Source organism: Planococcus citri, chromosome 5, assembly GCF_950023065.1.
Source record: "Planococcus citri chromosome 5, ihPlaCitr1.1, whole genome shotgun sequence".
Lineage (NCBI taxonomy): Eukaryota > Metazoa > Arthropoda > Insecta > Hemiptera > Pseudococcidae > Planococcus > Planococcus citri.
Genome location: NC_088681.1, coordinates 36133249 through 36148741, shown reverse-complemented (window position 1 = coordinate 36148741; position 15493 = coordinate 36133249). Strand labels below are relative to the sequence as shown.

General features: G+C 35.4%; 1 protein-coding gene across 3 annotated transcripts in view; it reads left to right on the top strand.

The window, feature by feature from the left end:
• Positions 1-15493, top strand: part of LOC135847709 (very long chain fatty acid elongase AAEL008004) — a 92561-nt gene that overhangs the window by 60704 nt on the left and 16364 nt on the right. The window lies entirely within an intron of this gene.

Sequence of the window (15493 nt, the reverse complement as noted above, 5' to 3'; positions counted from 1 at the left end):
TATGCGCTTTTCGCCTCTCTGACGACTCGACTCGAGACCAAGGTTATCATTATACCGGCCTAGTGACGGTTTCAATCTGCTAATGCACTAGCAACGTTATGGCGCCGGGTATTACAAGATATGAAGCTTTTATACGCCTTCTCGCCTCTCCCTAAAGCTCGTAGGTACGTAGACTACCCTAAAACTAAACTATACCATCTGTTTGCCAATACACCTGAGACTCTTTGACGCTTCGCGTTTCGCCCGCGCTAATTTATCACGCCAAATGTCATCTAGTTGTTTTTTATCTTTTCCAGGGCCTACTGTGTATCGAATAAATAATTAATTAGATGAACGATGACGAAAAACGCGCCCGTTGAGGATGCGGTGGCGTGAAAATTTGGGCGTGTAATTTTTATAATACGAATACTGCATGATATCGGAGTGATTCTGTGTTTATATGGTGGTATTTCACGAGCTGGTCAAACTGACCGAAAGAGATGAATAAAAAAAGCTATATCAATGCGCAGCTCAGTGGCCATTTTTTGACGAAAAAAATTAAAAATGTTCAAAATTTGGCATGGTAGCAGAGCGTGGTTTTTTTTTATTCAAATGAATAATTTGTTACTGAAAGAAATGAAAAAATCTGTATGAACATAAATGATCATCTGTAGTGAAAAAGTACCACAAGTACTCGATGTTCATTATGGTAGCAGAGTGTGGTTTTTTGTGGCTAATACCTAATAAGATTCTATTTTATTTTTATGAGGGAAGAAAACTTGTTCGCAGAAAATAACCAAAATAGGTCAAAATTTACGGTGGTAGCAGAGCATGTTTTTTTCGAACGAATAATCCAATGACGATGGAGCTCTAGAGCGCTTATAACGGACAGGAACAAGGATTTGTTTGCTTGTACACACAATTGCTATGCCCTCCCCCACCCCTAAAAAGCCAGATTTGTTTGAGATTCAACATGGTAGCAGAGCATGGCTTTTTTCAAATGTGTAACGGTAAGATGAATCGTTACTGTGCTCATTGTGAACAAGAAAGGGCTCCGTTTACGTGGTGAAGATTTGTTCATTAAAATATTGCAGCAGAGCATGTTTTTTTTTTTTTTTTTTTTTTTTTCAAATGAATAATTTTATGATGGAACATTGAACGGCTGTGAATGACTGGTACTCTGCTTTTTCTGGTTGAATTTTTTATCAGAAAAAACCACGCTCTGCTACCATGATACCTTTTTTAGTCTCGATTTTTGATTCTGTTCCATTAACAAACAGTAGGTACTTTGATTGTACGTAGGTGCAAAGTTTTTTGGCCTCTCTCAGTCACATGATGCTAAAATGTCCGAATCATCCAATCTACGTCATCTACGAGTATGTAGTATGTACGAAACGAACTACGTGAACGAATGAATCTCGCGTCTCATTCCCCCTTGCCCTTTCCGTTTGTTCTAATAATTAACGACGCGAGAAGTAAGGTGCAAAACAGAAACAGAGAAGAAACGAAGGGAACATACGAACGAATATATTTAAACAGAACGTAACCGCACATTGACCTAATAACTCGATTAAAAATGTCACCGGCCATATAATTTTCATCTTCCGACTGTTTTACATAATACCGTCATCATCATCATCATCGCCATCCGCGCTTAAACCGACCATACGATATTGGTTTGTGCGCAATTTGATCGTGTCCAAGTGTACCCTAAACCAAAGCACTACGTTGTTTTTTCAGGGTATTCTTTCGTTTAGACTTTTTTTCACAGGGAGATTGCTAATTGGGGGAAGTTTTTTGAAATATGTAAACAGAAAATCTTACTCGAAGGGGGTGAGCAATGACTGACTTGACTATACGAGGGTACAACTGCTGACTTACTTAGTGTAAGTTCACGAGACGAGCTTGTTCGCATTACACCCCTGTCTCCTTGATATTGCAGAATGTTTTGGCCTAAAGACTGCTGCGTTGTGGGCGAGAGTGACACAAAAAACTCTAGTAAGCTCATCAGTCATCTTTTTGCTCGTTACAGTAATTTATTTGCAGTTTCCGAACAGTGAATAGTACATATAGCATGAGTTTATAGAAATTGATCCAGAGTTATATCTCAGGTTACGCGTGTAAACAGACTAGAGCTCGACTTAGCTAGTTTGAACTGGAATTGATCAATCTAAAGTGGACACGTCTTCTTCGTCTCTGTATTAAAATGAAGAAAAACAGTGATTTTGCATGAATTCGTTGCGTTAAGTGGAGATGGATCATATGAGATAACAAACAATGAGGATTGAAAGTTACTTTGTATTTTCTGATAAAATTTGCAGTCTTACGTCAGCGTATACTATACGAATTCGTTGGCTAGATTTTGATTAAGATTGAAATGAAGGCTTCTTCGTGGGAGAATTAACACGATACGGAGAGTCATTCTGAATTACAGACTTGATAATATGAGAATCAATCTGTGATTTTCAACAAGTTTCGCCAACGTGTTTGTCGAAAGACGAAACCAATAACCAGGGTATTTGTTTCAACTACACTATCAGTCTATACGTATCATTCTTGTCATCAGACGTATAGACAGTAATTCGTAATCAATTTTGACGTTATTTTATGCCAGTGTAGATGGATATATTCGATTCCTTATTTACGGATGTCATTTTCGACATTTTGTTGTGTTTTGTTATAGACTGTCTAATAGAAGTAAAATTTATCTCATCAAGTCGGTTAATGGAAATTTATTGTCAGTGTTTTTGGAAAATGTCACCATACGTCAGCTTATGGAACAAAATTTGCAGCAATTGATACATTTTTTGAGTTTTTTTTTTCTAAATCCTTGTTAAAATTGTTTTTGATAATCCTATAGACATGTGCGTAAAAATTTTCTTTATTTGCTCAAAATCTGTAGTATTTGAATCAAATAATTTTTTTTTTGAAAATTCGCCAAAAAATTGAAATCTATCATTCACTGTAATCTTGAATCTATGTCTCATTTTTTTAAAGTATCGAGTTTTTATACCTATTGTACAATGCGATTATTTTTTTTGTTGAAAATTTTGGCAATTTTTGGAACTAAAGTTAAAGGGAGAATGAGTTTCTGGTCACGTTTAATTATCGAGCTTTTTGCAACGCCCCCCTCTCCCAATCATTCCATAACCCTTATTCAGGTCTCGTTATGAAATTTCAGCAAATTTTTTCTCCAATCGCCCTTCTCCCTCTTCCTCTGCGCCACTTTACCTACCTCTTCATTTTTCTGACGTGGCTCGATGTGATTGTTATTTTAATACGATTTTTCGTTCAATTTTATTCGTAGCGAAAACTGAAGTCATTAAAATCTCCCTCCCCCGTGTAAGTTCCTCACTCCAAATATCTGCCTTACGAATTAACGCTTCGATCGATCATAATAATTACATGGCAACTTCGCCGCAAGAGATTCGCTAATTAAGCTCGATGTTAAACCCATAAAACTTGAAAAAAAAAATAAAAAAGAGGACTTTTATGGTTAAAAATTTTCTTCATTGAATACCGTTCGTATATCAGCAAAAATGTCGAGTTAATTAACGTTGCCCTTTCTCTCTATTCTTCACTTCCCTTACGATTGTAAAGCCCTCTTTTGTTGAATATTTGATAAATTTTCTTCTTTCATTCAAAAGATCCGCTATTTTCGGCGGGTATTCTTTTCAATGTGAATTTTACTGAATGAAATTTTACTCAAAAAGGAAATTCCGCTTGTCTATTCTTCTATAGCCGTATTCTTACGTATGTTATACCTACGCGATGATGGCGCGAATATAATGATGAAACGCAGCATCGTCGACGCCTCATATGCGAAAAATAAATCATCCCTTTCGCTACATTTTTTTTCAATTCGTATAATATCAAACAAATGAACCGATGTCAAAAATAAAAGATAAATCTAAAATTGCAACGTCCGAAAAAAGATCATGCGATTCCATTCGTTTTTCTACAGTGTTTACTCCTCGGTAGGTATTTATGGTTACAAAATGAATCGGATGTTTGAAAATTTGAAATAAACTACGAAGGTATTGTACTTAGATTTTTATAAATGGCAGTATAGAAAATTCGTAGTAAAAACTCGTTTTGGTGAAAAATTTTATCGAGTTTTATTTGGACGGCGAATTAAGCGCATAAAAATCCGCTTTAATGGTCGTCTCGACTTTTCCCTTTTTATATGTACGTGAACGTACTTTATTAGAACGATATAATACGGTGGAGAATTGAAGGAAGTAACCCAGGCGCCCTATTCAGTTTTCTATAAGAAAGCGAAAGTTGTAATGTTTCACATTCTCGTTCAGAACATTTACCCCGACTCGAGCTAATTTTATTCGTTGGCGGAATTGCGTTTTCACAGGATTGCCCGTTACGAGTTTTCAAAAATTCTCTAAAGACGTCAAATTTAGGTTTGCGTTGATTTCGAGTTTGTTTCAAAGTTGCTGGAAGAAATTTTAGGTTGAGAGTTGGTGAATTAAATAAAAGTGATGAATTGGAAGAAAAAGTGCAAAAATTAGTTCGAAATTTCAATTCAAAAAACAAAAAAGGCAGCCTGAAAATTTTTTAATGAGTTCATGCTTGACTAAGTAGTGTGGTCTTCAGGTTGGGAAAAATTAAAAATTGAATCTAGAATTTTAAAAATTAAAATTTTTTTAAAACTAAAATTTATTTTTTTGAAATATTTTTTTACATTTAATTTTTAATTATTGAATAATATATTCTGGTATATTTTCTCAATTTGCAGCACTTTTTAGTACTTGGCATTTTTTTGTTTCTCGATACATTATTTTTTGTTTTTCCTTGTGACGTGAAAGAAGGTGGAGACCAGACTGAATGAGAAAAGGGACACACGCTCAACAAAATTGGTATAATTTCATCCATTTAGTTGCCCATTCAATTCTAAGAACCGTAAAACTATTTCAGAGTTATTCCCTCAACCTCTTCCACGAATCATCATCGCACTGTAGCTAATTTGACCTAGTTAATTAAATAAGAAATAATTTTTCGCATATGTCTGCTTTTAATCTGCACCTCGAAGATATACGAAGCAGAACGATTCATAAACATTCGAACAATGAGGCGATGACCGGAACTATCGTGTCATTTTTACAAAGTATCATCCTGCAGTTTATTCGAAACGTACCCAGACTTACGAGATTAGTTTTTAATAAAATAAAAAAAAAAAATTAAATCATAATTTTCAAAAAGTGAATAACCTAACTCGGTATAATATTTGTAGAAATTCAAGCGTGACGAGATTTGCCACTTGGAGGATTCGTCGTATTTTCTTGTTCGTTGTCTGATGCAGGAAAATCCTCATCATACAAATTACAAACTTGGCGCATTTGTACGTACTTTGTCGTTTCACGCTCCGAAAATCCGATTTGTTGAATGAATTTTTCGAGCTGCTCGTCTCATTATCTCGCCTGCAGACATGGCAAACACAAATTTGCTGTGGTGATAAAATTAACATTTTCCGACAACACATTCGTTAAAATAAGACGCGAGTATGTCTACCTTTTGTGTAACTTTGTCGTGTAATGCATTCTTTTCAAAGTTTCTACTCTCTTTTCGATGTACAGTGATTTATTCTGCGTGTCCTTGTACGTGATATTGTATGGTTTTCTGGTAATATTACGGTGGTATTCGAGTAGATTTGAGCTGAATGTAGGAGAAGAGAAGTTGCGGAGAGGCAATTGCAAATATTTGCAGGAGATTTATTCCTCGTATATATGAAACGATACGACATGGTGGAAAAGAAAATTCAACTCGAGTCTTACGGCAGAAATTTCAATCTGTATTCTCGAGATACCAACAACACGACACCGACGGATTATAATATGTTGAAGAAATACGTTAATATTATACGTTATATGTACTACCTTCCTAGAATAGAGCTTTTTAATATTTTACGTGCGAGCTTTCATTGGTAAAAGGAAAAGTTGAGCGAAACTATTTAGATTATGTGCGGAGAGGATTATTTTTAAAGCTTTAGAAAAGTGGCGGAGACTGTTCGTTAACGATCTTAAAGCCGACACAATTAGTAAAATGGAATTAAGCGTCGGAGGCTCGGAGCTTTGTGATCCTTCGAAGGCCGATACCGTAGCGAGAAAAATGCTAAAATTCGACGTATACGACGTGACTTTAATTTGCTCAGAATTCCACCGGGATATATAGCATGGCGGCACGAAAGTAGGAATAATCGTGAGGTTGAATATTTTAAGCTTTTTTTTGCGTAGACTGGACTCGAAATTGAGACGTCGAGACGCTAATTACGAACGGAATTAAAATTTCGTACACTTGAACTCGAATGTTACGAAATCATTTGCTACTGCTGAGCTAAGCCGGTTTCGGTTTGCTCTTGGTGATTTTCCGCACGTCGTGTTGTGTTGATAATTGACAATTTCCAGCGAATTTAAGACTCTATAGTGCACGATATCATGACGACGTCGAGTTGTCGGTGTCCATACTTGTTGGCTGATTTATTTGCTGGGAAAGCTTTTACGACTGTTTTATTATTTACGTATGGTGCGCTAGGTAATTTTCCACACGAAAAGTAAATATTTCTGTTCACATGTTTGTCTTTCTCTTGTCATTACATTTGAGGAGCGATATTCCAAAACGCCCTATGTCCATTTTAAAAAATTAATTTTTAGTCTGGTAAATTGGCTATTTAGGTGGGTTTAAAACTTTATTTGGGTGGATTTATGATGTTAGGAGTGTAGCTATACACTTCATCCATCAAATACAGCTAAAAAAAAAATCAATAAAAATGGACAAAGTGCGTTTTGGAACACTTTTTATTTTTAAAAACGCAATTCGAAAAAAATGCACTAAGGGCGTTTTGGAATATCGCTCCTCATTTGTTTTGAGATACTCGTAATGGACCATTAGATGTTTCAGTTAGTAGGGCGTTTGATATTTTGGTTTCATTTTTCGTGAATTGCTGGCAGAAAAAGAAGTTTATGTGATGCTTGACTTTGAATCAATTTTTTGATTTCTCGAGCTCGAAAAAGTCAATTTAGTATTGCAATATTTTCTTAGTTTCAATATTAATGAGATTCACAATATTCTAATTACGCTCCAGAAAAACTGACAATAAGTTCTCTAGGGTGGATCGCCCTCCCCCTTCCCCAAATGAGTCTGTGGATTTTGATCAAATTCAGCAGAGACATTCGTTTTGAGTTGAAACGTTGCCCTCAAAAGATTTAAGTCAACGAAGTGCCGCTGAAGAAGAAATATGAAGTTTCAAAAAGAGGGGACATTTTCGAAAAAATCTTATGGAAAAATGACCCAGTCCTAAATAAAAGTATTTCAGATTCTGCGTCGATCTATGCTATTTCCGTTGAATTCTAAGACCACTGTAAGGGTTCTACTGAGCGGTTGAAAATTTTCAAATTTCATATTTTCGAGTAAATTCGTGTTTTGAAAGTGTTTTCTTCGCAAATATTTCGCAGTAATTACGTCAAAATTTTGAAAGATATCATTTTTGAAGCTGGGGGAATATCAGTGGTTCCAATTTTTTGGTCATTATTGCCAATTTTAAAAAAATTGAAAAAATTCAAGTTTTTGGCTGTATTTTTCGATTGTTTTAAATTAGCTATAGGTAATGGCTGAAAAATTGGCATCACTCCATTCCAAAATATTTCTTCAGTTTCAGGAGTAATATCTTTCAATATTTCGGCGTAATTAACGCGAAATATTTATCAAAGAAAGATTTTCAAAACATGAATTTACTCACAAATAAGCGATTTGCAACTTTTCAATTTCAAAAAAGTACGATTTTTTTTTGAAAATTCTCCCCCTTTAAGGGCTCATATCATCCCTTCAGGGGCACCTTTGGAGCTAAAAAATTTTCTGAGTTGCTTTCAACTCAGAATGAAGGTCTCTGCTAAATTTGGTAAAAATCCGCCGACTTTTTTTTCGCGATTGTTTTCGTAGCTTATTGTGGGGGGGGGGGGGGGTCAATTTAGGTAACAGGATAGGTATACAACCTTTAGAATTTTGACCTCATAAAAAGTGAACTTGAGAATTCGAAATTTGAGTTGTGCTAGGTGAATAGAGTTTCCCTTCTTAGATCTTTTCTGTTCTTAGAAAAACAGCTCACGAAAACTTGAAATAAGGGGGATGCCCCAATTGGCAGGAAACTTGTTTGAACAGGACAAGGCTAAATTAAGGGAGCATCCAAAAATACATCACTAACCAAAATTTTAGGCTCTGAATTGAATTTTCCAGTTTTTGGCCCAACTTCAAAAATCAAATTAAAGCCGAAAATGTGGAAAAAAATCAAAATTTCACCAAATAGGTCTAGAAAGCTGAAATTTTGGCTACCTCATTTTCGACCACTTAAATCAATTGCAAAAATGATTTTGAACCATTTTGAGGTAAATTTTGTGTTTTTGTTTTTTTTTTTTTCAAACAGACTTGAATTATTTTATTTTTTTTTGGTTGCTTTGAAAAAATGAAGCAATTTGAAATGATCTACCAAAAATTCGTTACATTTGACATTTTTGGAATTCAAACCACATGTCTCCTCTCCCTTCCCCTCCTTTCCACCCCTTTACCCTTAATTTTCAAGTCGATTCTTTTGAACCAACAGAGTGTGGAAGTTTTCGTAATTGTTTTTATTCAATTTTTACAAAAATTTGCAAAAAAAAATTGCCCACAAATTACAACTTGTTTCCGATATTTAGCCTGGTAACTAGATCTATGCGACGCGAACGCTCTGGTACCTGTGGTAATTACATCGATAACTCAGTTAATAACGGTGGCGCGATAATAAACACGCTAATGACCGCCGCTGAGTTGAAGATTCTAACCAATAAACCTGAATGTACACTCGTCGACCGATTTATATCACTAACTCAGTAGCCCATATTCCATTCTTACATCATAGTCCGGTGTGTCTGCGTACTTCCTACTGTATCTGTTTCTGTGGTAGGTACTACAAGGCCCGTGAAGTGTCCGTTATCCGTGTTCGGTCTCTCATTGGCCAGATACTTGAAAAAAAAAGCGAAAGAGAGACGTCTTCAGTTGGGTAGAAATGCAGAATGTAAGATTATAATTATAATAACAAGACGTGTGTATTTGGTAGGTATAGCGTTAAATCTTCTACACGAAATTACTCTCTTTCTCATTATGGTACTCGATTGAAAAGTAGGTGAACCACAAATAGCAATTTTTCCACTAAAAAACACACTCGCTCACACGTTCGCTGTTTTTTTTCCTTTCATGATACGTGTGTGTAGCACTCATTGAATGCATCTTTTATCAGCAATATCGCCGTGTACGAGTGAATGTTTTTTTTGATATTTTATCGATTTAAACACATTAGCTCATCAAACAAAGCTACCTTTTTCAATTTGAGTAGTCAGCTGAGCTTTTAAAGACATCGCAAACACTCGAGAAAAGATATTTTATGCGCTTCTATCGTGCTCAATATGCTCTTTTCATATGCCGCATGTATGCCAGTCGAGTACCCACCCATAAAATACGTACTCTTGGCTTCTTCCATTGAAATTTATCTTCGCCCTTCGGTGTTATAATTCGGTTTGTGATATCATAAAGAAGTCCTTAGAGTGTGAGGAGTGTAACGCTATGTAATACACTAGTGCTCGAGTAATCCTCAATTCCACGTAATAACCGCTCGGTCATTGTCAAAGTAATTATTCTACATTCTGTAACGTTTCATTATGCTTCAATTGTAATGGTATAATGGGTGTGCTTTTGATGGCGGATATTCTTGTAGGTCTACTCAGTTCCCATTTCTCTTCCGAATAATTATTGACGTTTAGGATGTGCGGTGGAAAAATTCGTAAAGATTGATTCCGGTGTAGGTAATTGATAATAGTACGTAGACGTCATCGTTGCATTGGAAACGTTTTATGGTAATTCTTTTATTAGGATTTCGATGAATATGTATTGTACCGGGGCGACGATCATTTCGAGATTGAAAATATACCCTTATTTTGAAGAATTAGTAGACATAGTTGAATTTATCGTTAAAATACTTAATTGCTTCGAATTTTTACGGTATACAAATTGATGTAATTTTTCATCACCTAGCACAATACGGTAATGATTGTCATTTGTGTTCATATTTGTCACTATCAGTGAAATTATTGTCTCATTTGGAGTAATTATCACAATTACCATAACATTAGGTGTAATTACCGTAACAATTCCCAAATTTTGGATAAATTATACCATATTTACCGCTCGGTTTAGGGTAATAATCGTAATTCTTACGAGGGAACGTCTCGAACTCGAAGTGTCTGCCTCAGATTTGAACGGGAGCTGTGATTTTTAGAAAAAGCATGATCTGAAACCTTCTTACCCAAAATATCAGCTGCCTAAATTGATTTCTCGATTTTTGACGAATTTTTGAAAATTTATTTGACTACTGAAACAAATATTATTAACTTCCATCCAACTTGAATTTTACCATTTCCGGTCATTCTGTAGCTTCCTGCGCGATTTTCATTTCTCAGGGATTTTTTTAATGTCTCCAGAAGGCATGAAAACTAAGTTAAGAATCTGACAATCGAGGTCTTGAAGGGTTCATCCGCATTAGAAAAAAAATTATTTCAAGTTTACGAAGAAATTTTTGAAATTCGCACAAATTGTCGTATCTTGCGTAAAATCAACCCCTCTAATTTGAATTTCACCAAAAAGGAATAAACGTAAAAAAAATCGCAAGTGCTCTGTTTACAGGGAAATTTTTTGAAATTTTTACAAATGGCTTTTTCTCATTTCAAATCAACTCTCCCCTCCCAATCCGAATTTTATCGTTTCGAGCCATTCCGGTTCTCCCAGCGTAATTTTCGATTTCTCCAGAAGGTATAAAAATTAATTTGACGAGCCACAATGTAGGCAATTTTCCTTTTTTTTTTTTTTTAAATTCAAATTTTCAACATCTTTTTAAAGATTTGAAAAAAATGCCTGAACTAGATTTTTCCAATTTTTTCAAAATTTTAAAACTGTTGAAACATTATATGGGTGAAGGGAAGAGAATGAACAACGTAATTCTGTACGTGAAGAATGAAAATTCGTGAGCACAGAGACAGTCGTCTTTTTGAAATTCTAAACGAATAAGCATCGAGAAAAAAACTGTACTTACCTACTTTTTCGCTGCCTTTTTACGATTGGCAAATTAAATTAGGAAATTTCGCTTTATCGACAAAGACTCGAGAAAGGTTAGGTTGTCTGTTGGGATATCTGTGTACTCACGATGGTGTACGTGTGCAATGAAACGAAGAAAAAGGTTAGTATTTTGTGTACAGCTTGTTGGTCGTCTTTTCGATAGGCTTATTGAATCGAGAAGCCGAGTAAAGTGTTCTTTGATCTCGTTTTCCTGCTTTCGGCCGTATACTCGGATCGCATAGAAATCGTAAGACGAACAGGTAAACTTTTTCAAGTTCAAGCTCAACTTTGGGAAATTCTATCGTAGATGCGCACAGAGAAAGAAAAGAAATTCTGTAAACGAAATCGCTGCTACGACGATGGTTTAATTTGGTTATCGTGGTATAGAATTTTTTTTTATTCGGATGGTCTTTTTCGTTGTGTAGGGAGCTTGGGACGACGGCGACGATTACGTCGTCGATGATAGTAATTTAATGCGATAAAATAGCTGCTATTTTTCTCTCTCGTATGAGCTTGGAAATCAGATTGGACATTTTTATAGCGTAACTAACGTAACACGCGGATTCCTTGTTGAATTTTTCATATCGAGCCGGAATAAAAGGTACGAATATAATTAGGTTTTTTCTCCCTCAAACGAATAATGGCTTATTTTATGCCAAGACTTGTTACAAAGGCAAAATTGGATTTTTTTCTCGCCGGAACATTGTCGATTTTTCCTTTATCGTTTATGGTAATTTTTTGAAAACTGCAATTAATCGTAGGTGGTAAATGGTATCTACATATGGTATCGTGTTCGTCGTGTTTTTGTTCTCTCTATTGTACTGGTATTTGATGATTGTCGCGTGCTTAGATGGTCTGATTTGAACGTTGTGCTGTAATTTGTTTTTATCACTCTTGTTTCCTTTTTTTTTTTTTTTTTTTTTTTTTTTTTGGCGAGTGTTGAAAAAAATGACGTTGCATTGCGGAAAATAGTCCTCACCAATGAGATAATGACGGCGATAAAATGTAATTGATTTCGCTACGCTCTGTAGCGATTATTGTACAATTTATATTACATACATACAATTTAATGTACACATACGAACGTTGATTAGTTGAAGCTGCTAAGAATTTTTTCTCCTCGTTCCTCTTTACCATATCTCCTCTGCTATCACGAAAACGAAACAGGAAATTCATTACCGCGCGAACAATTTGGCAATGCGAATTTTTTCTATCATGGAAATAAGACTCGTGTATTAACGTCACCGACGGCGACGAACTATTTCGGATTCGGATGCAACTCGTTGCATTTTTTTCATTAAACGTGGGCGTACGTTGATGACTCAAGACTGCTGTAACTGTTCATACGAGTAGTACATTGTATAGAACCGTACCCACAGATTTGGCGAATGAGAAAATAGGGAGGAGGGCTTAGTGGTTGTTAATTTTAGTTTCAGGCTGTGCTTGTGTACGGTGTACTGGTAAATGTGGGTATTAGTTCTACTTATAAGGTTAGCTTTTTCCGATTCGGCTAAATTTTCTGTACAAAACCGAAGGGAATTTTCTTCGGTTATGGAAATTCAAGGTGGATAAATGTAACGTTAAATCCACCACGTGGTGATGCTCGAGCTCAAACATAAGTATCAGAGCAAACTTGACGATTACGAACGTGTTTTCGTATAGATTGCCCGTTGATGCTGGGTAATTTTTGATCTCTTAGTGCCAAGAGGATTTAATATTCTCCGAGTGTTCTTAAATGCGAGAAGAATTTGCCAACGGAACGAGCCACCCGAGGAATTGAAATTTTGCGCACGTTTCGCCAAAATGCTCATCTCGGATGCGTGCAGTTGGCGTAAAATTTTTCGCCGCCGGGTGAATTGCGTTGCGTGCTGTGCGAAATTAATTCTGGGCAAATTTCGAACCTTTGTCGATGAAATTTTCAAACGAATGTGTTGATTTTAGTGAAACATTGAACGAGATGGGTTTTATTGCGATGTGAATAGTGGTTCTTGTCTTTGTAAATCGAACTGGATGATTGGATCTGAAAATGTTGATGGGGGAGGAGGAGGGGCAAAGCGTGTCGAATTATACTTACAGACATAACTATATTAAGTATGTTGAAGAAATTTTCAAAAACAATTTTTTTGTAAAAATTATAGTGAATTACCGAGTATTTCCCATATTTACGTTAAATTACAGGTAATTTACCATAATTGATTCAATCTCACTTCTGCCTGTAATTTACCGTAATTACGTTCAATTACGGGTAATTTACTATGATGACGTCAAGTTTAGTCAGCAGTATATTACCAGAATTACGTTAAAATACTGATAATTTACCAGAATTACATCCAATCACTGGTAATTTACCGTAATTACGTTTAATTACGGTCAACTTACCATAATTACGTCAAGTTTAGATAATTAGTAATTTACCGTAAATATATTCAATTACGAGTAATTTACTGCAATTACATTTGACTTCAGGTATGTTACCGTAATTACGGGTAATTTACTGTAATTACGGGTAATTTACCGTAATTACGTTTGATTATTGATAATTTACCGTAATAATATATTAAATTACGGTAATATACTGTAATTTTTGGTAAAATACGGTAATTCTACCGTATTATGGTAATTTTTTGTAATTACCGCAGCGTTTGGGTATATTTATGGTATCAAAAAATATGTGTCTTAATTTAAAATTACCCTGACGGTATTTTTCTATTTTTTAAAAATTTTATCTGTGATTTTTGATTTATTGCGCAGGCAAAATGTGATCAATTTGATCCCGATTGCATTGTTTAGTACCTATTAGTATTCTAAATTTTAGATTTCAAGATGAAATACATACATAATGTGTTTCTTTTTTTTCAACATCTTGAGCATCTCTTTTCTCCTCCCTGCCTAAAAAAAGAATCGTGTTTCTAAACGAAATCTGCCTGCCACGCACTGAGAGCGTTTCAATTGAAAAAAATCTACTGTACAATGTATTGTATGAGCAGTACGAGTAAAATTTAGGGAAACATCTGAACCTTTGTAGCTCTATGTATAGATTTTACAATCTTTTTAAAATTAAAGTCTTTTTTGATTATTTTTCGTCCATCCTTTCGTTAGAAGTTTGTCTCTTGCGAAGTCTTTCCGCCATCTTATTTTTAATTTCCGTTCAATTCGAGGACTTTTTCGTTTATACGACTCTTTAATCTCAGAAATCAAACGATTTAGATACACAGTTTTATCTATAGAATAAAATTCTCTTTCTTTGCTTCTATGCAAGTTTCATTTTTATTCCAAGTTTTTACTATTTGGGAGGTAATTTTTACGAACGATTTAGTACTTTAACCAAAGCAGCAATTAAATAGTCGCTTCTCGGCTTTTATATAAAAATTTTTTTTATTTGCAACTGTAAATTGGAGCTGTGTGCCAAATGAATACTATGGCATGTGCGTCTACGCGGTTATTACATAGATATTATACGAACGTCATAAAATATAAGGCTTAGGGATGGTTTAGTGATGAAGTGACGCTATCCCGCGTAACGCATCATTTTCGCACAGATTTAAGAATGTGTGCATTGGTTGTAATGCATATTGTTAAAGAAACAGAAAAACCACTGTTAAAGAGATTTAGTGGATGTGTATAGTATATACGACCATTTGACGCGTAGGCGATAAATTTTTATTATTAGTGTTCAGCCAGAACGCCGACTTCGGGATGTTGTAGAGCGCGAGAAATAAGACTCGACCCCCATGTACCCCCTGTCTTCGGTAATAGAAAGAAAAAGTGGAAAAAACTGCTCCGGAAAGAGCGGAGCGAGCGGAAAATTTGTCGAATTAAATGCTCGTAGATAACGAGAGAGTCTAACTTGCCAAATATCTGTCTTTAAAATGTTCTTATTCGGTTAAATTGTACTCGTCAGAGTTGCTTGATCTCTGATGAGGCCGAGACGTGTGCTTCATTGTCGAATGTCTGCCTTGTTTTAGAGTTTGACTTGGTGCTGATGTATCAAATGATGAGATTAATAATCGAGCTGTAGGGAAATTAAACTATGTAGAAAGCTGCCTTCCGTTTCAACGTACTCGTATTAGTTACAAAAGGCGGCAAAAAGCCAATTGTTGGTACGAAAGGCTCGTCACGATATGAAACAGAGTCGATCGAAAATATCGTCGATTTGAACTGCTTGCTTGTTGCGATTCACATCGCTTCGTAGTTCGTACATATAGAGAATTTGACATAATGTATGTAACGTTACAAGTTACCATGATGAATGGAGTGTTTTTATCGATAAGCTACACACGTGCGAAATATTTGTAGTAATCGACGATAATATTTTGGAAATTATCCAACATTGTATTGAATTTGGAATTTTTTTTCTGTGTTTCAG